General features: G+C 36.8%; 2 protein-coding genes across 2 annotated transcripts in view; both read right to left on the bottom strand.

Moving 5' to 3' along the window:
* LOC128014368 (WW domain-containing oxidoreductase) overlaps positions 1-23,210 on the bottom strand; it is a 194,483-nt gene that overhangs the window by 15,233 nt on the left and 156,040 nt on the right. The gene's annotated exons all lie outside the window — the stretch shown is intronic.
* LOC128014423 (histone H4) overlaps positions 1-23,210 on the bottom strand; it is a 201,962-nt gene that overhangs the window by 152,321 nt on the left and 26,431 nt on the right. The gene's annotated exons all lie outside the window — the stretch shown is intronic.

The following is a 23,210-nucleotide window of genomic DNA, read 5'->3' as shown; positions in this document are numbered from 1 at the left end:
TAATTACAAAGCCTCTACTTAATTAGATTAATTTTTTTAATCGAGTCCCGGCCCTAATATATATATATATATATATATATATATATATATATATATATATATATATACATATACACTGAAGCTGGTGGGATTAATTCAACTGACATTACTGATATAACAAATTAATGCTTACATTTATTAATTTTGCTGATACTTTAATTTAAAAAGACAATTGAGAATAAAAAGTAGAAACAGGTAATTCAATCAAAACATTACTAACATATCAAATTTTTGGGGTACCAGAACAGCAAAACAGATGATGATATATAATAACAGATGAGAAATGCATGTGTATGAGATATAATTTCAAAAGTAACAATAAATTAAATAGCTTATAATATAGAATTGAAATAAATAATCAAATTTAGTAAATGGTAAAAATTTGCTTACGAAATGAAACTATGAAAATGAGCTGCTGACTATGAAAGTGATATAAATAATAATGATATAAATAAATATAAAAAAATGTTTAAGAAAATATCTAGAAAATTTTCAGTAACTATAGGAATATAATAAATAAAAATGTACATTTATGCATTTATCAAAAGTGACTTACAGTGCATTCAGGCTATACATTTATTATTTTTTTTTATCAGTATGTGTGTACCCTGGGAATTGAACCCACAACCTTTTTTGTCAAAGCTCTACCACTGAGCCACAGGAACAGCAAATAAATCATTTAATGGATATGAACACTTCATTTCCAGTTAAAATTATTATATCACGACATGATTCTGAAGATATGCAGCTTGGTAAGTTGGTTGCTTGGGACAATGGTCAAATGTGCAGTGTAGCCCTCATTATAAAAATGATTTGACTGCAAAATGACACGTCTGACCAACCAGAATCAGTATTCCATGGAGCCGTGTAATAAATACATATACATAGAGGTGTCTGAGACACAATTATTTACTGAGATACCCGAATTACTGGCTACAAAGCCAAATACATGGCCAATACATACATACATGTGTGTGAAGTGGCGACAGGGGCCAGACAGTGTTTTGTCCTTATCAGCTCCTGCCTGCCCACTGACCCAGCAGCTGACAGACCTGACCACAGCACACACACAAACACACACACACGAAAACACCCGCCGTGCAGCATACATTACTGCTGACACTCCACATTTAATTATGCTGCTGTCAGCCGCGGCCCCTCTCCTCAAATTCATTTTAATAAACTTTCTCTATGGCTCCGTTTCTTCTAACCACTCTCTCTCTCTCTCACTCTCTCTCTCTCTCGCCCTCTCTCTCCCTCTCAAGGTTAGTGCTCATAGAGTCACCTTCAGTGTCGGCCCCTAGGGCTATCACACACACACACACACACACACACACACACTGTCTCCATCCTTCTCTCTCGCTAACACACTTGCGTGTAAAATTGTCAGAGAGTCTGATAATAATTGACAAACAACCAGGCCATTCACATTTTTTATAAAACAATTTTATAAGTCAATGTCCACAAATTTTCTGGCCATTTTCTAGTTGCTCATGATTGCTGGATTTAAATAAACAATCAATTAGTGAATGAACTAATGAAATGCATACTTATCAAAATAACTACATGTACAATTGTTTCTGAAGACATTCTTAAGTGTAATTCACACTTTGTATCACAGTTATGTAAACCGGAAAAAAAACCTAAAAGACGCCGCTCATGTTTACAGCTATATAAATGCATAAGCTAAAAAAAAATTATATCTCACATGCATAATTACACAATAGAAAAAAATTATCAAACAATTGCATGAAAAAACTTTACAAATTGAAAAATTTATAAATAAGGCAAACGACCAATTAAAGTATTAAAGTTCAATATGTCGGTTTCATTCATTCAATATCCAGTGGCTCTAAGTGCAGTGTGTGTTGAGAGGTTTTTGTGAAGTGCTCCTATGATTGAGATTAGTCTATTACAGCTGTGACCTTTCACTGCCTGTAGACCCTCTAATAGCAAAAAGGGCCTCACCCTAAAACAAACATTAAGAGCTGCAGAGGAAATGTATTCTTTCATTGAAAACATCTTGCATTATTAATTCTGCTTAATATATTCACCATGCAACCTTTGCCATCTCTGCCGTCTGTGTGTCGTGGGACAAGAAGAGATTAAAGAATGACGGAATATAATTGGACGGATGACAGAAATAGTCTGATTTAATCTCAGAAGAAGTGCATATTAATTAATTAAGAGGGATTATATATATATATATATATATATATATATATATATATATATATATATATATATATATACACACACACACACACACACAGAGAGAGATTAATACAAATATTAATAAATGAAAATTTTGTATAAAAAAAATGAAACTGTCTAAGTAGACTGCCTTTAAAAGTAGATTTTAGTGTGAACTTTAAAACACTGTTTAAACAAGTGCCAATCTAATGTATAAGTACTAAATCTAAATGCATTCATTTATATAAATAAATAACTAGATATACTCATGTCTGAAATCACTCAAGAAATGCGGGACTGAAAAGTGTCTTTCTGCCAATTCAGCAAACTATGAACTCCAGACTGTAGAGGACTTTAAGGTTGAAGTCTCTGTCCAGTCTTATTGTGAATGTAAATACCGGTTTGGTGTGATGGATTCCAGACCTGTTCTCCACCGTGCCCCTTTCATCCTGATATAGACGGTAAGTCCCGATGGATTCTGCACCTCTTTTATCCTTTAATATCAAAGCGCATCATCTCTCCTTTCATACCACACTCAATAACCATCAGTGCTTCACTAATGAACAGGTGGTTTGTACCTTAAAAATGACAAATAGTGAATAAAAGTTCCATCAGACTCCTACCGACAAATCGGACAAGACCTGTGGATTTAAAACAGTCTGCATGAACATGACACTCAAGCAATGGTTTGGAATGTAACGAGTATATTTGGGTTTCATCCTGTTCATCCCGTTTCATCCTGCCCTGAAGGGGAATTAATTTGCACTGGTGAGATCACCTAAGCTTTCTTGTGTCACTGTGTTTGAGAGTTTTGCAGTATAGAGACAATGAAGCCAAGGTCTGATTTGACTCTAGTTATTGGATTTACTAACTACAGCAATTTAGTGATGAATGAAGTTTAAACCGTTTACTGGCACAGTGTTGGGCATTGTCAATGTTTTATTATTTATGTAAATTTTAAGCAACAGTGTGTGTTAGATTCTTACACGAACAGAACAGAATCTTGTAGGAGTGGGGTAGAATCTTGGATGAACAGAACAGAATCTTGCAGGAGTGGGGTAGAATCTTGTGAGAGCAGAACAGAATCTTGTAGGAGTGGGGTAGAATCTTGCACGAACAGAACAGAATCTTGGAGGAGTGGGGTGGAATCTTGTGAGAGCAGAACAGAATCTTGTAGGAGTGGGGTAGAATCTTGCACGAACAGAACAGAATCTTGCAGGAGTGGGGTAGAATCTTGTGAGAGCAGAACAGAATCTTGCAGGAGTGGGGTAGAATCTTGTGAGAGCAGAACAGAATCTTGCAGGAGTGGGGTAGAATCTTATGGGAGCAGAACAGAATCTTGTAGGAGTGGGGTAGAATCTTGCACGAACAGAACAGAATCTTGCAGGAGTGGGGTAGAATCTTGTGAGAGCAGAACAGAATCTTGCAGGAGTGGGGTGGAATCTTGTGAGAGCAGAACAGAATCTTGTAGGAGTGGGGTAGAATCTTGCACGAACAGAACAGAATCTTGGAGGAGTGGGGTGGAATCTTGTGAGAGCAGAACAGAATCTTGCAGGAGTGGGGTGGAATCTTGCATGGACAGTAGGGATGCACCGAAATGAAAATTCTTGGCCGAAACCGAAAACCGAAAAAGAGAAAACCAAGGCCGAAAACCGAAACCGAAACACCGAAAGAAATTATGCCAATTATTAGTACCATTGCATTTATTGCTATGAACGTGTACAAACTTTACTAAAATTAAGACATTGCAATTCCATAAATTAATATTAAAGTTTCAAAGATAATTACAATTACATAACTTATTTAAAAAAAAAAACATAAAAATACATAATTACAAATGATGAAAATATTTATTAAGCACATTGCAACAATGCACAGTATAAAATAAAATTCAAACTAAAAATTTATCCCACTCATGTGTATATTTAATAATAATGTACAGGCCTACTGGCCTGCAGAAAGGTTTTAAAATGAACAGTTCTCTCATTAAAATAAAGTGCATTTGAAAATTTTCTATGTAGGACTAGAAAGTGCATTACTTCTCCAGTTGGCAAGACTGTTATCACTTCTGGGGATGGGGACTTCAGACAGATAACCATCTAGCTGTTGAGCAGTTGAGCTTGTCATCTGCCTGACATTTGAGAAATATTTGAGAAAGTGTATTTAAATAGGGCCAGGGCATAAATAAACATGTTTATCAAATTAAAGCAGAAATCTATCAGAAAATCTAGCATAAATATGGCTACAATCTGATATTATGTATGTATATATATATGTGTGTGTGTGTGTGTGTATATATATATAGTAGCCTAAGAACAAAATAGCCAACGTATTATTATTATTTGAGGCACTTTCTTGCAGAATTCCACTGAACATATCAGACAACGATGGTGCATGCCCCTCATCTGGTGCAGAGACCAGTCTTTTTTTCTGCGCTCTGATCTGTCTCCTGCGCTTGGCGCTTCTCCGTCTCCACGCGGGTTCTCCGCATCCAGCGCGGCCTGGAACATTTCTCGTGCGCGCTGCCTTATTTCCGCATCCAAGTAATGGTCATTATAACGCGGATCAAGCACATTCGCGATGAAGTGCAGAGGATCCGAAAAGATCTCAGTGAGACGTGTGCTAACAGACTCTATAAGACTGTACTTTTCTTTGTTTTCACTTCGTGGTCCGTCTTAATCTCTTTGTTAGGAGACGTTTTAGTGCTGCGAATAAAGAAATACGAAGAGAGAGAATGTTCTCACTGTTGTTAAGTGAATGTCGCGTGGAGCTCGTGGTCTGCGCTATGCAGGTGCAGGTCGCGGTTTCTGTTTGCGTCATCACAACATTTCGGCCGTGTTGTTTCGGTGATAAAAGTCTATCGGCCGAAAACCGAAAAGGCCATTTTCGGCCGAAAATTTTCGGTGGCCGAAATTTCGGTGCATCCCTAATGGACAGAACAGAATCTTGCAGGAGTGGGGTAGAATCTTGCATGAACAGAACAGAATCTTGCAGGAGTGGGGTAGAATCTTGTGAGAGCAGAACAGAATCTTGCAGGAGTGGGGTGGAATCTTGTGAGAGCAGAACAGAATCTTGCAGGAGTGGGGTGGAATCTTGGATGAATAGAACAGAATCTTGCAGGAGTGGGGTAGAATCTTGTGAGAGCAGAACAGAATCTTGCAGGAGTGGGGTAGAATCTTATGGGAGCAGAACAGAATCTTGCAGGAGTGGGGTAGAATCTTGCGATAGTAGAACATAATCTTGCAGGAGTGGGGTAGAATCTTGTGAGAGCAGAACAGAATCTTGCAGGAGTGGGGTGGAATCTTGTGAGAGCAGAACAGAATCTTGCAGGAGTGGGGTAGAATCTTGTGAGAGCAGAACAGAATCTTGCAGGAGTGGGGTGGAATCTTGGATGAATAGAACAGAATCTTGCAGGAGTGGGGTAGAATCTTGTGAGAGCAGAACAGAATCTTGCAGGAGTGGGGTAGAATCTTAGGGGAGCAGAACAGAATCTTGCAGGAGTGGGTTTAGAATCTTGTGAGAGCAGAACAGAATCTTGCAGGAGTGGGGTGGAATCTTGGATGAACAGAACAGAATCTTGCAGGAGTGGGGTAGAATCTTGTGAGAGCAGAACAGAATCTTGCAGGAGTGGGGTAGAATCTTATGGGAGCAGAACAGAATCTTGCAGGAGTGGGGTAGAATCTTGCACAAACAGAACCGAATCTTGCAGAAGCAGAACAGAATCTTACAGGAGTGGGATAGAATCTTGCAGGAGATAGTATAGTGGGAATGTAACAGAATTTGTGGTAGTGGGAAAAAAAAATAATCGAACACAGAGCTTTACATGGACCGGCACCAGCACCCTGTTCAAAGTATGGGCCATTCCAGCATCTGATGGTGGAAAAGCTTTCCTCTTTTCCACCATCAGATGCTGGATCATCCCATACTTTTAACTGAATGCATGTTTACTTCCTAGAATGATATCTAGGACCAAAAAGGTGCTGGTGTGAATGTCCAGACTATATCTCTTTGCTCAAATGATGATTATGATATTCAGGAACCCAAAGACACACTTGGTTTGTTTCAGTAACACACGCACAAATTGAGTTACTTGCACCTGTGTACTTTGGTAAAAGTGTTTGTATGCTGAGGACAAAATAAACAGTATTTAAGTCCTAATGTCTCTTTAGAGAGAACCGCAAAAAGCCCATTACCGAGAGTCTTAACCCTGCTCTGTCTTTCCCCTCAGGCTCTGTCTGACTTCCTCCTGCTTTTCCTTTCCCCTCATCCCTCCATTAAGGCGTCCTTTTGTCTTCATTTAGTCAAGTCAACCTTGTCCTGACCTCACCAAACAAGGGGCAAAAGTCTGGTTGCAGAGCCCAGGTAACTTCCTGCCAAATTAGTATGCCATTTCTCCCAGAATAAAGCTGAAAGGCAACCAACCTGAATGAAGGGGTGTTTGTTGTTTTCTTCTCTCTTTATTGTTATTATAATAGTAAGTAAATGCAATATGTGTCAAGCTCACCCTAAAATAAAGTGTTACTGATTTCAGCACAAAAGTCAGTAGTAGGGATTAGGTATGCAGCGATCAACCGGTTTCATGATTAACCACGTTTTAAAATGGCACAGTTAATTAATCGTAAAGGCTCTGCTTCAGCGAGTTTTTCTGTTGCATAGTTCACCGAGAGTGACATTTAAATTTTGCGGTAAAAACTGCTGTTAAGAGCGAATACATGGCTTAAAACTATTTTAATGCACAATGTGAAGACAAGAACTGACGCAAAGCTATGGAGCATTCTGCCTGCTTCAGATCAGACAGAGATGAAATAGTGTGGTAAGATCACATTTATCTGAATTAATTGATTATAACATTTAGCTACTCTAATTAATTGGAGAGATGGACTTTTGTTTGTCTTTATCATTATAATTTTGTTCTGTTTTATTGGTTACTGTGTAATTTCTGTCTCAAAAGGCAGCAATAAGAGTTTTCATGTGACTATACATTAATAATTTTGTGAATTTAATAAATGCATAATAATCATCCTAATTGTAAAACCGTGATTATTTCTCAGACAATAATCGTACCAACAAAATCTATAATCGTTGCATGCCTAGTCATTAGTATATAAAACAGGAAGGGGTGGTGGGGATTTTACAGCACACTGCAGGGATGCTCTCTCTCAGCTAAACAAACTCATTAAAAGTGTCTTGGTAGGAGTCTGGGGCGGCTGTCTCCCGCTGCCCCTTCCCTCCAATTAAGGCAGTAATCACTGTCAATGCACTGACTTTACCATCAAATTACACCCTCACCTCTGCCTCTCACGCTCTATCATGCGTGCATGTGACCGTCACGTGAAAATAAACACACCTCACATAATTGAGCTGAAATATTGCATGTCAACCTCTGCAAAGGGAGACTGAAAGCTTGCGTTTCTCTTCTCTCTTTGAATGCTGTGAAAAGCTGCTGTTCCGTGCATCAGTGGAACTCCAAAAAGACATATTGAGGAATACATTGTCTGGAAAATTCACTATTAAATATTTCCGCAAAAAAATGTCATTCCACTGCAAAAAAAACGGTTTCTTCTTCGCTAAGCTTCCACCATACAGTTTAAACAGTCACTAAAGGCGCAAGAATAGCACGGCGCTTTATTTAAATTAAATCACTGTCATTCTATTCAGCGCAAACACACCTCCATTCTATGCAAATTAGGCTCATTATACATTGTGCCCTGCTCACAAAACTCAGCACTATTTGCCAGCTGCAATTAATGTTGCACCATTACCGCCCACAGAAAGCAGGCGGCAAATGGAATTTCATTTAAAAGAGATGTTTGCATACAGTTTCTACTGATCATGACAGCAGTTATTCATCAAATGATGGAGAAGAGCATTATATACGGCATATATTCAGACACACGGTGTAGTCAAGTAGTCTTTCAGTATTCTAAAGAGCCAAAATCAAGTGTCTGGATTAAAGTAGAGTAGCAGTACAGTCCCAGTACCCTGCTCGCCTTCTTGGGATACATTTTATTTGAATTTATTGAATCTTACTAAATAAATAAATAAAGTTGAAGTGGAAGGAGTGGAAACGGGCCCACTTCAACGAAACCAAGTAATAGCATTTAGATTTAACCAAAAAAAAAAAAAAAAAAAACACTGTTGAGTACATACTCTCATCTATGTCACAATATGGAAGAAAAGATATTTTGCCACTTCCATTTCATCATGATTGTAATTCTGAAGAAACGATATTCTGAAGAAACTGAAGTGATGGGTTTGATTACCAGGAAACATGTATCCTGCACGAAGAATACATTGAATGCAGTATAAGTTGGATAAAAATATGTGCAAAATGAATAAATGTTTAGAAAAGCAGAACATAGTCTTACATACTGCACCTAAAAGCAACAAACTGTAGTAAAATGTGTATGCACACACACTCAGATCTTTACATAATCTCTCCATGCTGGAAGGAGGGCGACCCAACTGCGGATGAAAACACCATATATTTTAAGAGTCAAGGTAACGGCGTGGGTCTGGAAGCCCGAGAGAGCCCGCTGTTTACCACGATGTTTAATGGATGACCCGTCTGGAGGAGCGGTGGAGGGAATAGAGACAGACCCGTGAACACAAATAATGACAGCGCAGCCGTGTAAGGGGTACATAAATTACACCCCATTCTTTTCATTTGTTTACAGTGACTTGATAGATTAACAGAGATGGTTTTTCTGGAAATTACAGGGGTACATCTAATAGAAGTGAGCCCAGCCACAGAAATGTGCCAACAGGTGGCACAAGATCTACCATCACAAAAAGTGCTCCTGAAACATGGGAAGTTCTATCCAATAGTGAAAACAGCTGCCTGTAAAGCACCTTCAGGATTTCTTGGTTAAGATCAGGAGTGACCAATCCTGGTCCCCACATACCTGCCTAGAAGTTTCAAGAGATCCTGAAGCCCTTGATTAACTTTGCCCAGGTGTGTATAATTGGGATGAAGCTAAACTTTAAAGGATAGTGACACTCTAGGACCAGTACTGGATACCCCTGGTTAAGATCCATGACTCTGAGACTAGACGTACCATGGTTAAGACATAACTAATCCAGACTTTCAATTTCAAAACAATGTAAGTATGTTTTCTGATGGCAATAGATTCTACTAAATCCAGATTCACACTAGGGCTGCACGATTAATCGAATACGATTGTCATGTTAGTAAAGCCTGGTCTGAATTCATCATCATGTGCTTTCAGATGGAGCTGCCTTTACTACACAGAGCCGTAGTTCACTGACAAGTTATGCAGCCAAAAAAAAAAAAAACAACCTTGACAATTTACACGATTATAAAATAGAATAAATAGTTTGCCATAATGAAAGCTGTTGCATAGCTTCTCAGTGAACTACATACAGCTTGTGGTAGTAAATACTGATCCATCTGAAAGCATGTGAAAATACCACATTTAAAAACACTTTTACTCCAAACTCAATTCATAACGTCAGTCGAGTGTTTGAAATAAATCCTTCTATTAGATGATGTGGCTTCTAACACAAAATAAGGCAAGCAACATATTTCATAGTATTATAAGCAGTGATAAAGGCATTGCATTATAAGTATACTTTATTTTAATGAAAATCAAATAAACCATATATTGTCGAAGCCCTGTGTTTATTAGTCACATTGAATCAATGAAACCAGTTACCGCTATAGGCATCTGCTGGGTTGAATATAAATGTGTTATGAAATTAATGAGCATTATCCCGGCTGCATCAAAATGGTACCATGAGCTTTCACACTTTCACCAAATATATGTATTGAATCTGGTTTCACACCAAAATTTCTAGAATGAATGCACTACAAATTTGTTGCATGTGATTTCATGTGCAATTCAGACTTGCACAAATTTTTGCCTACTGAATCCAGATTAACACCAAAATATTTAGTTGTGAATGTGATATATGTATTTTATGTGATTTCATATGTGACATAAGAGCCTTTACCAAATATATTCAATTAAATCCAGATTCACAGCAAAATATTTAGTGTGAATGCAAAATAATTATGTATTTTATGTGATTTCACGTGTGATAACATTGCTCCATCATGGTTCCAAGAGCTTTCACTGAATATATTCTACTAAATTCAGATTCACACTAAAATGCCTAATATAAATGTGATATAAATTTGTTTAATGTGAATTCATGTATGATTTCATATATGATGAACGCAGTCAATTGAATCTGGATTCACACCAAAATAACTATTGTGAATGCTATGTAAATGTGTTTAATATGACTTCACGTGCAGTTCACGCTTTTCCCAAATGTGATCAATTGAATCTGGATTCACACCAAAATGTTTAGTGTGAATGCAATATAGATATGCATTTTATGTGATTTCTTGTCTGAGAGTAAGGCTCCATCATGGTTCCAAGTGCTTTCCCACTTTAACCAAACATATGCTATTAAATTCAGATTCTCACAAAATATCTAGTGTGAATGTGATATTAATGTGAATCTTTAGAAATTTTTAATTCACATGCAATTCACACCTTCACAAAATGTAGTCTACTGAATCCAGATTCAAATCAAAATTTAAAGTGTGAATGCAATAAAATAGTGATCTACATGCATTTTAAGCATTCAAATGTGGATTGTCATGCTAATGATTAACATTTAAATCGTTTTCTAATATTAATATAATTATTCACATCATGCCAAACACTCAGCTTTATTGACTGAAGGGGCTACACTGGTGTTCAACTTGTAAGTGTGTGTCCAAAACGGCACTCTATACACCAAGTGGCCTCTGTGTTCTTCTTGTGGTGTATGATCTGAGGGGCCAGGGGGCCCTAGTGGTCAGTTTTCACTACATGCAGAAAGGTCCCTGGGTGTTTAACTGCCTTTTGTGGTCTCAAGCTGCATGTCCTGAGGTTTAGAGGCCCCAAATCACTGGCTTGGTCCATAATGCAGATCACATTGTGCCTAACAGTAGATAGAGTTTGAGAGTTAGCAATAACTGGTTTGTAAAGGCGTAGTTTTCCCCAAACAGAGTGTGTTCCAGGCATCAGCTAACATGTGTGTTAGTGGGGATAATGAGGTGTGACAGAGCATGCAGAGAGACTAATGGCCTGTGAAGTCGTTAGAGCCCTTTCACACACACAAACACACACCGTTTCAAGTGTTTTTTGGAGAAGGCTCGGGAATTGAGCGCTGTGTGCAACATAAGCAGAGGGACGACTGCGAAATCTAAACAGTGTTCCAATATCACACATCTCACGTTTGAGTGACTCAGCAGTGCAATGTGGGTAATTTCCAGGACATAGACTCCCTTCGCACAATGACACTGACTTTCAGCAAAGCAGTAGATCTATCTTTTTCCCCAACGTCTCAGTCAGTCCATCTGTCTCTGAACTGTGACTGATCTGGTGGAGGGAACAGGGTCAGGCTGAGAAATGACCCAACACCATGCCATCCATCCATCAGGACTGAATCATGAGGATGGTGAGAGAAAGACAGGCAGAAATGGAGCGACGAGCAAGGCCTGGATGAATAGACTAGGCTCATCTCCTCAATCATTACCAAAAAGACCCACACATCTTAACAAGTGCTGGCAACCAATTGAAAATTTTTAATGGAATTTGATATGCATATTTATTATTTAGATTAATTTTATATGTATATATATATATGTATATATATATATATATATATATATATATATATATATATATGTATATATATATATATATATATATATATATATATATATATATATATATATATATATATATATATATATATATATATATATATTTGCTTAGAAAAGACACCAAATAAAAACAGATCAAAGAAATTAGCCTAAATTATTTTGGCAGACAGAGAAACAAAGTATTTTTAAGTCAATATATTGTTGTTTTTTCCGTATTAGAAAACATACATTAATTCTATTATTGGCATACGGTCCGGAGAAGTCCATTTTGCAAACAAGTTGTCAATGTGTTCGAGAAGCCCTTCACAAGGACATGTTTGTGTACTCCATCAGTGCTATTTTTAATAACTAAACCATTTTTAAGCAAATGCAGTATAATATTGTATATTAGTAAAACATATGCACATTCAGACGTTAACAAACCGTAGCTGTCATACTGAGTTTTATGATTTCTCAGATTCATGGACCTTCTCCCCTCATAATATTTCTGGTGACATCGCAGGAAGCAGACAGGGAAAGGTTTAATAATCAAAGTCTTCAAATCTACAATAATATAATGAAATATTTGTGATATGTAGGGGTGCACGATAAATATCGTACGATAATTAATGCACAGCTAGTCAGTTAACAATGGCTCCGTGTAGTAACATCTGCTCTATGTGAAATCACACACCTGATGGAATTTACTGCTGATTAGAGAACCGGCTTTACTGACAAGATGCGCAATAATTATCGTATGATATTTATTGCGGACCCCTAGTGATATGCATATTTGTTTGGAAAAGGAAGCAAACAAACAAATGTTTAAATAAATATACTAAAATAATAATAATGAGTAATATTTAAATTGAAAAAGAAACTACATAATTTTAAATAAATAATTCAGCTAGAATTCTGACTACTTTTAAGGGCACTGACAAAACAACTACTTTATTATAAAAGTAATATTTGCAATATACATATTTGCTTGAAAATATAATAATAATAAAAAATGAAAAATTATGTAAGAACCATGACTACCACTGAATGGTTGTTTATCTGGGATTTTGGGAACTAATAAACTTAACGTTTTCCACCTTGAACAAATTTGGTCGTGCTAAAAACAGCCCATCAGATTAACATTTCCTCCAACGTCGCAGATCTTTCAAGTAAATTTTCCACTAGCAGAGTGTTAAAAGTGAAAGCGCTCTTGATTAGACAGTGGAAATGGAAGTGAAGGGTTGTGATTCACTGATCAGACGCCAAGTGTGTTATCACGTTAGCCGAGCCTGTAAAACCCGGATAATGAAATGTCAGAGGAACAGGAGATGAGAGGCCAGCCGATTGTTGCTTCACGAGCCGCCCACCTTCCCCAGATGAATTATGACATATTACACACATTACCCGCAATTAAAAAAGCCTTGGATTGGGCAAGACAGCTTCTATCAGCACCTCCATCTCTCTCGGCTCTCTCTTTTTGCTCGTTTAGTCTTGAGTGTCTGATGGCGGGAGAGTAATTTGATTAACCTTTGTGCTGATGAATCTAACATAGTCTGTCTTTTTCTAATAAGGAATTAAACTCCAATCACACACAGAGGTCAACAGGAATGGTTTAAACATAAAGAGAATAGAGATGTAATGTATATTGGGATAGCTCAGAATAGTATACAGCAGGGGTCTCCAGTCTTGATAACTAGATTCATATACAGGTACGTGTGTATTTATGCATACAGTACATGCAAACAAAGCAGTTGGTAAGATTTTGTAATGTTTCCGAAAGAGTTCTCTTCTGCTCACCAAGGCTGCAATTATTTGACTAACACAGTCAAAACAGTAATATTGTGTAATCGTATGTAACAGTATTTAATGATTTAAAGGGGTCTTATTAGGCTCTTTTACAAAGTCTTGATTTTGTTTTGGGGTGTTCTAGAACAGGCCCGCCTTCTGAAATACGACCTGTGCTGTGATTGATTGGCTGGGCCAGTGTGTGTTGTGATTGGCAGCACTTGGCGCCTGGTCAGGAAATGTCAGGAAATGTTTGAGCTTTGTACATGCAGATATTTTTTATGCTCAAACAGCAACATTACAGACTAACTAAAGATGAAAAAGTGAAAAATCATAATAGCACCTCTTTAAAATGTAATTTATTCCTGTGACACGATGAAGAATTTTTAGCATAAGTATACTCCAGTCTTCATTGTCTTAAAGTTAAGATTCATTTATTTATTCATTCAAATAAATAAATACACTCAGCATGGACACATTAAATTGATCAAAAGTGACAAAGTAATTTGTAATCTTACAAAAGATTTAGTAATAAATCTATATAATCATGCTAATAAATGGTGTTTTCACTATCTTTTTTTTTTATTAATATCCATTGCAGAGCTGATAATTATGGTTATTCAATGAATTTGGTCATCCAATTTGGTTATCCGCTGATTGGCTTCATCACTCTGGCTCCTCTCCACCAGTAAGCTGGTGTGTGGTGGGCGTTATGGCGCACTATGGCTGCCGTCGCATCATCCAGGTGGATGCTGCACACTGGTGGTGGATGAGGAGATACCCCCTGACTATGTAAGCGCTTTGAGTGTCTAGAAAAGCGCTATATAAATGTAAGGAATTATTATTATTATCCATAAACCACTGACTGTGTCAAAATTCTCAACGAAATATCATAATTATTTCCCTTTGATCTAAATTTTCCCCTTCTCTTACATATATTTGTATTTTTACTTTATATTAAAATATATTATATTTATATTTGTAGTTTAGTTATTTTTACAATTAATATATTTTTAACAGAGGTATTCATTTCATAATTATTTACTTACAAATAAGTATCTATGTAATCTAATTTAATTTTCACATTTTCAATGACAACAGTATTTTCTTGTAAAAAGTATTCCAGTAATCTTTGTTTTATTTACAACTTTAAACTAGTGGTCGACCGATTATTGGCCTGGCCGATTATCGGTACAGATATTAAACTATTTTTATGGTTATCGGTAGGGCTGGGCGATATATCTAACGATATGATCATGCGCATCTAATCAGTAAAGCTGCTTCCGTGATCACTGCTAAAATCGCCATCACCTGATTATAATTGGAGCAGCATTTAATAGACTGAGCCGTAGTTCGCTGACAAGCTACGCAATATCGCGTTCATTATCGCAGATGAATTGCCTTCGATATGAACGCGATATTGCGTAGCTTGTCAGCGATCTATGGCTCTGTCTCTTAAATGCTGATTAGATGATTAGATGATTAGAGCTCTAGTTATCGGTATTGGTCATTTTCAAAACTGATTTGCTGATACTAGATGTTTAAATTTGCTGATACTAGATGTTTAAATATATATATATTTTTGCACTTGTTATTCTTAATTATGACAAATTTAAATGTAAAATAATCTATGCATCTATTACCTGCGTTTTGCATTTGCAATGCACATTTTGTGAAAAATATGAGAATTGCTGAATAAAATCACCTTTTACAATTTCATGATACAGCCACACGCAGCATTAAATGGCAACAGGCAGCTTCACGGTTTAGTTTGAAAATGCAAAGGAAAGCTTGTGTGAAGCTGCACTGGGAATGAGGCTGGCCTGCAGTGAATCTAAAAGCCCGGCCTAGTGCTTTTAATTAGTTTAATTGCCCTGCACAGAGCTGCAGCCAAGACAGAGCGTCACTGCCGTCCAGCAGTCAAGACATCACACCACACCATTCAACATAAACATACAACACACACAGATGTGTTTGTGCGTTTGTGGTTTAGCCAGCAGGCAGAGCCGGTTCCAGATTAAGCTGTCAACTGGAGATAAAGCAATTGCACATCTATCAGCCATATTTCACACACAACACTGGGGGCGTCTCTGAGCGAACACATGTGTGTGCACACAAACTCACAGATTCACAGCTGGGCTAGAAACACATCCTCAACAGTTATTGTCTCTGTTAGCACTGTGTCAGGCTGCGTGTCAACACACAGAACACACACAGACCGCGGGCAGAAAGTGATGGTGGAGTAGTCACAGCGAGAGGTGGATAAAGAGCAGCCACCTCCCTCAGGGCTTCAACACCCTCACACACACCAGAAAACAGAGACAGCACATCTGGATCTGTCTGTAGGGTGTCTCTGCTCCGCGTTACACCTGGCAGGGTATGTTTAGAGAGCGCTGATTGAGAAAATAGAGTTATTCTTGTTTTGTACATGGTGAAATTACTTTAATGTATGAATGCTGATTTTTACTTAATGGCTTCTGAAATAATTTAGGGTGGAGCTTAGTTTTTTGATTGGATTGGATCACAGAAACAATGCTGTGATATTACTGGTTGATATTAGCCTCAGCTAAATGAGCAGGAAAAGACAAACAGTTAAAATAGCTTAATTTTAACGAATGATTGAGATTTTTTCCTTTGGAATAATAATGTTTCGTTCAAGTCACGTCAGAAAGATCATCAGCATCTAGATCTGATTAAAGTTACCTGACAGCAATCTGATTAAGGCTTTCCAACTTGTTTATGAATTTACAGATATAACTAAATGAGCAACTGATGAGTAGTGCACAATAACAACAGGGGTATTTATTAATAAACTAGACAGTTTGTATTTTCATGATGTCCTCAACATTTCTCCTTCACTCAGCGGTGTCTCTCACACACACACACACGTGTGTTGATCTCTAATTTCTTGAGCTGCTGTAATGGTAGTATTATCTTAAGAGTCCACAGGTGAGTGTACTTAGAGAAGTCAGCTAATGAGATTAACACACACACACACACACAGAGGTTAATCTGATTGTGCAGTGCTGTTGATGAACAGGATGGAGGGGCTTTAAAGGGTGGAGAGCTGATGAAGTTGAGTGCCTTTTGAATAGGACGATGATGGTGATGATGATAATTACAATTTTTATTATTAAAAGGCTATTGGGGATTTTTACAGCAAAATAAATTCATTCATTCGTTCATTCGTTCAGTCATTTATTAACCAAACAAAACTAAAATAAACAAACCACAACACAAAACCAAACAAACAACGCAATACAATAAAATACAAACATAAAACAAAAACAAATCAAATAAAAACAACAGACAAAACTGCTTCCCTCGAAACAAAACAAAACGAAACAAAACAAAACACCGATGATGCATACCTTTGGACTGCGTAGAAATTAAATTGCATTTTTATTGTATGCCATTAGAAGGATAGAATGTCATTGTTTCCAGTCCGGACGTGTAAGTATTTGCCCCAAAACTACACAATTAACACTTTTTTTTTTTTGTAGTCCACACTCATAATTAAGCAGCATGAAATAAATTAATTCTACATAAGATGCAAATCTCTCATTTCTTAAAGGGACAGTTCACCCAAAAATGATGCCATGATTTACTCACCTTCAAGCCGGGTGTATATTACTTTCTTCTTACAGGTGAATTTCAGACTAATCTTTACACAAACACATCAATTCACTTTAGAAGGTCTTTATTAACCCCCTATAACCATGTGGAGCCCTTTTTATGATGGATGGATGCACTTTTATTGGACTTCATCCATCCAACCCCATTCACTGCCATTATAAAGCTTTATTTTAAATATAACTCTGACTGGATTTGTCTGAAAGAAGAAAGTCATATACTGTAGGACGGCTTGAAGATGAGTAAATCATGGGGTAATTTTCATTTTGGGCTGGACTTTCCCTTTAATACATATATGAAAAGGCTGAAAATGGGTGCTTCTGAAACAAACACTGAATCCTCTTACTTCAACGGTTGATATTTAGCCGGTCCGTCCATCCAAACGCTGATAACTTGTTGTGTAGAGCAGTGGCAGCTATAAACCTTATTAGCGTGATCTGAGGGAGCACGGGCTCTTCTACACTCCAAACACACATAGAGGATGAGTGATTGGGGCTGTTTTAACAAGTCAAGTTTAACAAATGAGCTAATATCAGTTTTCAAAGCACGGTACACATCCAATCAGTCAAATGGCCCCGGCCGATCGCGGGGGGGTTTTAAGTGTGTACCTGTTTAAAACAATCTTCCGTTCCTGCGTGTCATCGCGTTAACATTCATCACGGTGACAGAGGCGCATTCGCGACCCCCCAGTATCACTCTGCCGGGGCCTCGGCGGGCTGTCGGAGGAACAGTTGTCTTTAATTATGCCTGCAGATAAAGCCTGACGTGGACAGAGGCCGCAAGATTAACTGGGGTCCTATTTGATCACATTTGACTAATTTCAGGCATAAATCTTCAGCGCCGTTGCGCACGGCGAGACTATTAACCTGAAATTGACAAGTTTGTGTTCCCCTCTAAGTCTCAAGTGCAATTTGAATATCAAAACAACTTCGAAAGAAACACATGAAAATGGAAAACGCCAGATACGACACTGTAGCGTAACAGAACATCTCTGGTCTTTTTAATACGCAATATTCCTGCAAATGAATCCGCGTGGATTGTTTTCATTTAGCCTTTTGAAACAACCTAAAAGATTAAAGATTAACTGTTCATCGCAGAGAATTAGGTGGATGTGGAAATGACGCCAGAGTGTCGCTTGCACCCATGAAATTAAATGAAAAACTAATTAGCTGGAATTTGCATTTGAGCTAATTGGATCTCCGTTTAACGCAGCAGAGGCGCGGCAGAGTTCAACAGTTTAGAATTCAATCTGATTTGCTCTCCGTCTTAATTCTCGGTGTGAGGAGATAATATAATTAGCATAATTTGGATCTTATTTGCGACTGTAAGAGTCGGAGGGGGACAGAAGTCGCTGGGAGAGAGTTTATGAGAGAGGTTCGTCGTAAGTTAGCATCACTGCGCTGCTCTCGCTCCGGGGGGCTGAGCGCTTCTGAAGGGTCACATAACAAAATAAAACAAGATAAAGCAAAAAGGTTCTGGTGATCCTGGAGATGTTTTGTTTCACCACGCCTTCACAGCTTTCATTTTGGGTGAATTTAAGGGAGTTAAAGGGATAGTTCACCCAGAAATGAAAGCCCCCAACATGTTTAGTAGTATTTCCCATCCTTAGTCTATAACACTGACTATTCAGAAAGCCTCTAAATCTCACATGCACTTCACCTTACATTTCGTGTGTCAAGTCTCTCTCTCTCTCTCTCTCTCTAGTGCCGCCCGGCTCCATATTTCACCCGCCACCCTTTCTGTCATGACTGGAAGCGCTGAAAAGATCCTCAACATTGTCCCTGTTAGTTTAGCAGCGGTGCATGTGGGCGCCGCACTGTGAAGCGTTAAAGCAGGTGTCACGCTCAGGAGATATATACGACAGGCCGAGTGCAATAGCATTGATGCACTGTAAATGGCCTTGCATGTGTGTATAAGACAACACTACTACTGCGTTTACTATAAAGAGAAACACTGGCCTGGAGCTTATCTACACGAAATTAAACCGGCTGTGTAGGATCGGAAAATAAATCCTCAGAAACACACACACAGATTCATATTTTAGTTCTGTCAAAACCTTGCAAGCTGCCACAGTAGACAACACTTTAAGAAACTTGTAATTCCAGAATAAATCCAAGAAAAACTACGCAGGAGAGAAATCTATTTAAGAGTAAGATCAGACTCAACAGAAACACACTTAACAGCTGAATTATAGTTTAGATTTAAATTGCAATTATGATTCAAACTGAAATAGAATAATTTGCCGGTAAACTACTGCTTAGATGTTTTAAAAGTATATTTAAAGTATTTTAAATTAGAACTTTGTTGTAAATATACAGTATCTATACTAATAACAGTAACTAAAAGTAAAATGACAAACAAATAATAAAATAAATTTAAAGTAATAAATCAGTTCTTAGAAATATACTTTACACTGTCAAACTTAGATTGTATAAGGCTTTGGAAAAAACCAAGAAGTAAAAATTTAATTAATTTTAAAAAGTAATGTGGTGAAACTATCAATAAAAAGTAATAATATATGTTCATGTTGTTTACAATACATGTGAATTTACACATTTAAATCATTATTTCTTAAAAAAAAAAATAGTAAAATGTTTTTCAAGGCAAGAATTATTATGAAATGAGTTAAATCATTTGGCAACACTTTATTTTACGCTGTCATTATTACACATTACCTGTACTTACTATTATAATAACACTAAATTATGCATAATTACATGCGAGTAACCCCTTTTTTTAAGTAACTTTTCAGAACTTTTTAAGATTATTTAAAAGTTACATTCTATTCCTTTAATTGTTTGCATTATAAAAAAAAAAAAACATTTTAATTGTGATAACTGGACAGTTTATCACCCTGACCTAAAAATAAATGAATTTTAATTCAGAAAAAAAAGACAAAAGTATTATGACAGAAGAGATCATTCCAAGTCAGTTGAATTGTTTATGTATTTTTGAATGAATTTTAAATAGAATAAAGTAAAATAAGAAAACATAATTATTTACAGATGAAATAATATTTCATTCAATGTTTTAGTTTGATGGAATCAAACACCACTTATTTCACTGACTATTTTTGTCTTGTTTTTACTTATGAGACTATCATTAGCTAATATGCTAACACTGAGTCTGTCCCGCGCAGAGCACTATTTATAGTAAGTGCCTACGCAGAGCGTCCCAAATCAGTCACTTATGAGCTTCAGTGATGGTGCAGTGCCGTCTACGTAGGCAGCAGGTAGCGAGGCGCTACGTTTCAGAAACGAGCTATTGTTTCCGTAATTACAAACACACACCCACTCTCGCACGAACACAGGTTTGCACATGTACACACGTGGCATTCCTCCAAATAAAGCATGCAAATGCCGTGTTGGAGAAATGTGGCCCAGAGTGTATAATTTAGCAGAAAAGGTGGCGGAGAGAGGGGGGAAAGGCCGTGATTATGTGTACAAAACAAGAGGGACAAAACACTAGAGACAGGCATAATAACCAAACATGAACTCTCAAACCCTAATGATGACACCAGGGACGAGAACAGTTGCTGCTGAACCAAGCAGAAAATTGCTGGTCATTTGTAAACAGGTAACGATGCAGGCCAGGTGTGTGAGCATATGTAGCCGAGCGGGGACGAGTGTGTGTGTGTGTGTGTGTGTGTGTGTGTCCGGCGTGGTCAGCTGTCGGGCTCATTAGCCGAGCCGCTGCCCACTCGGATGACTTCATCTGCCGTGATACCTCTGGACTGCTCTCTTATATACTCTCAAGCTCTTCTATTATAGAGTTAGAGCAGAATTCTGTAGGTTTTTATGTCTAAGTTGAGAAGCGTGCTAATATTAGATCATTAGAAGTAATAACTGAGGCCCCTAGTGATCAGGTTATGGGCCCGGGGCCCTTTAGTGGTCACACTGTATACACTATTGGGAAAGGTGTTTGGCTTCTGGGTATCACCCCTTGACAGTCTCAGGCCCCACCAAAAATGCACTTTTTTATCAGACACACGTATTTAAAATTGGAAAAGATATGAAAAATGGAACAAAAAATATTGATGACTCATCCCGAACTCCAATCAAATGGTCTCTGAAATGAAAAAGCACCTCTTCATTTTGGCTTTATTTCAATTTTGGTAACTGAAATAAAGCTGAACTAAAATTCTTTATTCAGTCAACTGTAAATGATAAAAAAATAACTTAAGAATTAGATACATTTTAGATGGAAAACTTAAAATTTGAAAACTTAGAAAGGTTCTTTGGCGGCCAGCTGAAATGAAGTACTAAAATTACTAGACGAATAAAAGTTAAATATAATTAAGGCAAAAAGACTTAATTATAAACAAAGACATATAAAACTATCAAAACTTAGTTAAATGCAAATAAAAACTAAAAAGTAATTCAAAATATATAATGGTATCAATATACTTAGGTTATTAATATTTTTCAATTAGTTTTTATTTTTATATTTTCATTTTGTTTGACGTTAAAGTAATTTTGTTGTGTTAGAAAACTTTTTTTATTTAAATATGTTTATATAGTTTTTATTCATGTATATTTATATTTTGGTTATTTTAGTACTATAAATAAAACTATATTTTTTATATATATATATATATATATATATATATATATATATATATATATATATATATATATATATATATATATATATATATATTTACAGTGTAATTTGTTTTAGCTAAATAAAAAGGAGGAATCCTGGCAACTAGCAGAAATAAAACAAGTTTCATATTTTTCTATTCTATTTCATTTATGTTTTTTTATGCTTTTTTATTCTTTATGTTAATTTTATTGTTTGATTGATTTAGATCCAGCTTACCAATAACTTGTTTTATTTTTATTAAAGGACACTCTCTTAAATACTGACAGCTAGTGGCATGGATGTAACATCACACAACTGTTAGTCATGCATGATCAATTTGAGCATGTGTCTAATAACAGGGGGGTTATGATGATAAAATGAGCCTCAACATGGCCACCTGTACATGGTACAAATAAAACCGCTTTATATTTCATTCATTCATTCATTCGTTCACTCATTTATTTTGTTCTCTGATAACCTCAACTTCAAATAAATCTAAAAATGAATAGCTCAGTGGAAGAAACTGTACATTTTAAAATTTCATAATCCTAATAAAAGTTTTGAGGTATCATGTGAAGTGAGCGGTTGATGAAAGACCTGTTTAATCAGCAACACTAAATAACTTGAGCGGATATTTTTATAAATTAATGCAAAAAATAATTCTGGAATTGTATCTTCTTTTTATTGGCATATACAGCGCGCACACACACAGAGATGCGGAGGTTAAACTGCTGTCAGAGTGTATGGCGCAGTGCTGAGCGTGGCATTAGATCACACTCACTCACAGAAACACTGTAAAGGAAGTCAGGCATAACAGAGCCACCCGCTCTGACAGCCCCCAATATGGCTTATGAATTCTGTGCACAAGCCTTTAACAGGGTTTTCACTTAACCAGTCTGCTTTTAGTTCTGAGAGAGGCACAAAACAAACAGAAACATCTAATTACTGTTAATCATTGTGTTTCTGAAGCACAGGGGAAAGAAATAATTAATAAAAAATGTTTTATTGTATTTAATTTTATTTATTTTGTAGCTTTTATTTTATTTGTTTATTTATTTATCTTGTTTTTTTTGTTTGTTTTTTTTTATAATACCAATACCAAAAGCAAAGTTTTGGTTCTATTAGGAACTTTGTCAAGAGTGATTTTCACGGCAATAACATCAAAACATGTTCTACAGATTTCTGCTTTAGCTGAGCAGCTTGTTGAGAGCTTGGGAAAGGGGGGCAGAGATAAATGACGAACTTCGAAGGAACTGGATGTTCTTACAGTCTTATATTCCTGGAAAAGCACAACATCTGGAATAATGTGAAG

Source organism: Carassius gibelio, chromosome B25 (assembly GCF_023724105.1).
Source record: "Carassius gibelio isolate Cgi1373 ecotype wild population from Czech Republic chromosome B25, carGib1.2-hapl.c, whole genome shotgun sequence".
Classification (NCBI taxonomy): domain Eukaryota; kingdom Metazoa; phylum Chordata; class Actinopteri; order Cypriniformes; family Cyprinidae; genus Carassius; species Carassius gibelio.
The sequence above is the reverse complement of the archived record's forward strand: the minus strand, read 5'-3'. Positions and strand labels throughout refer to the sequence as shown.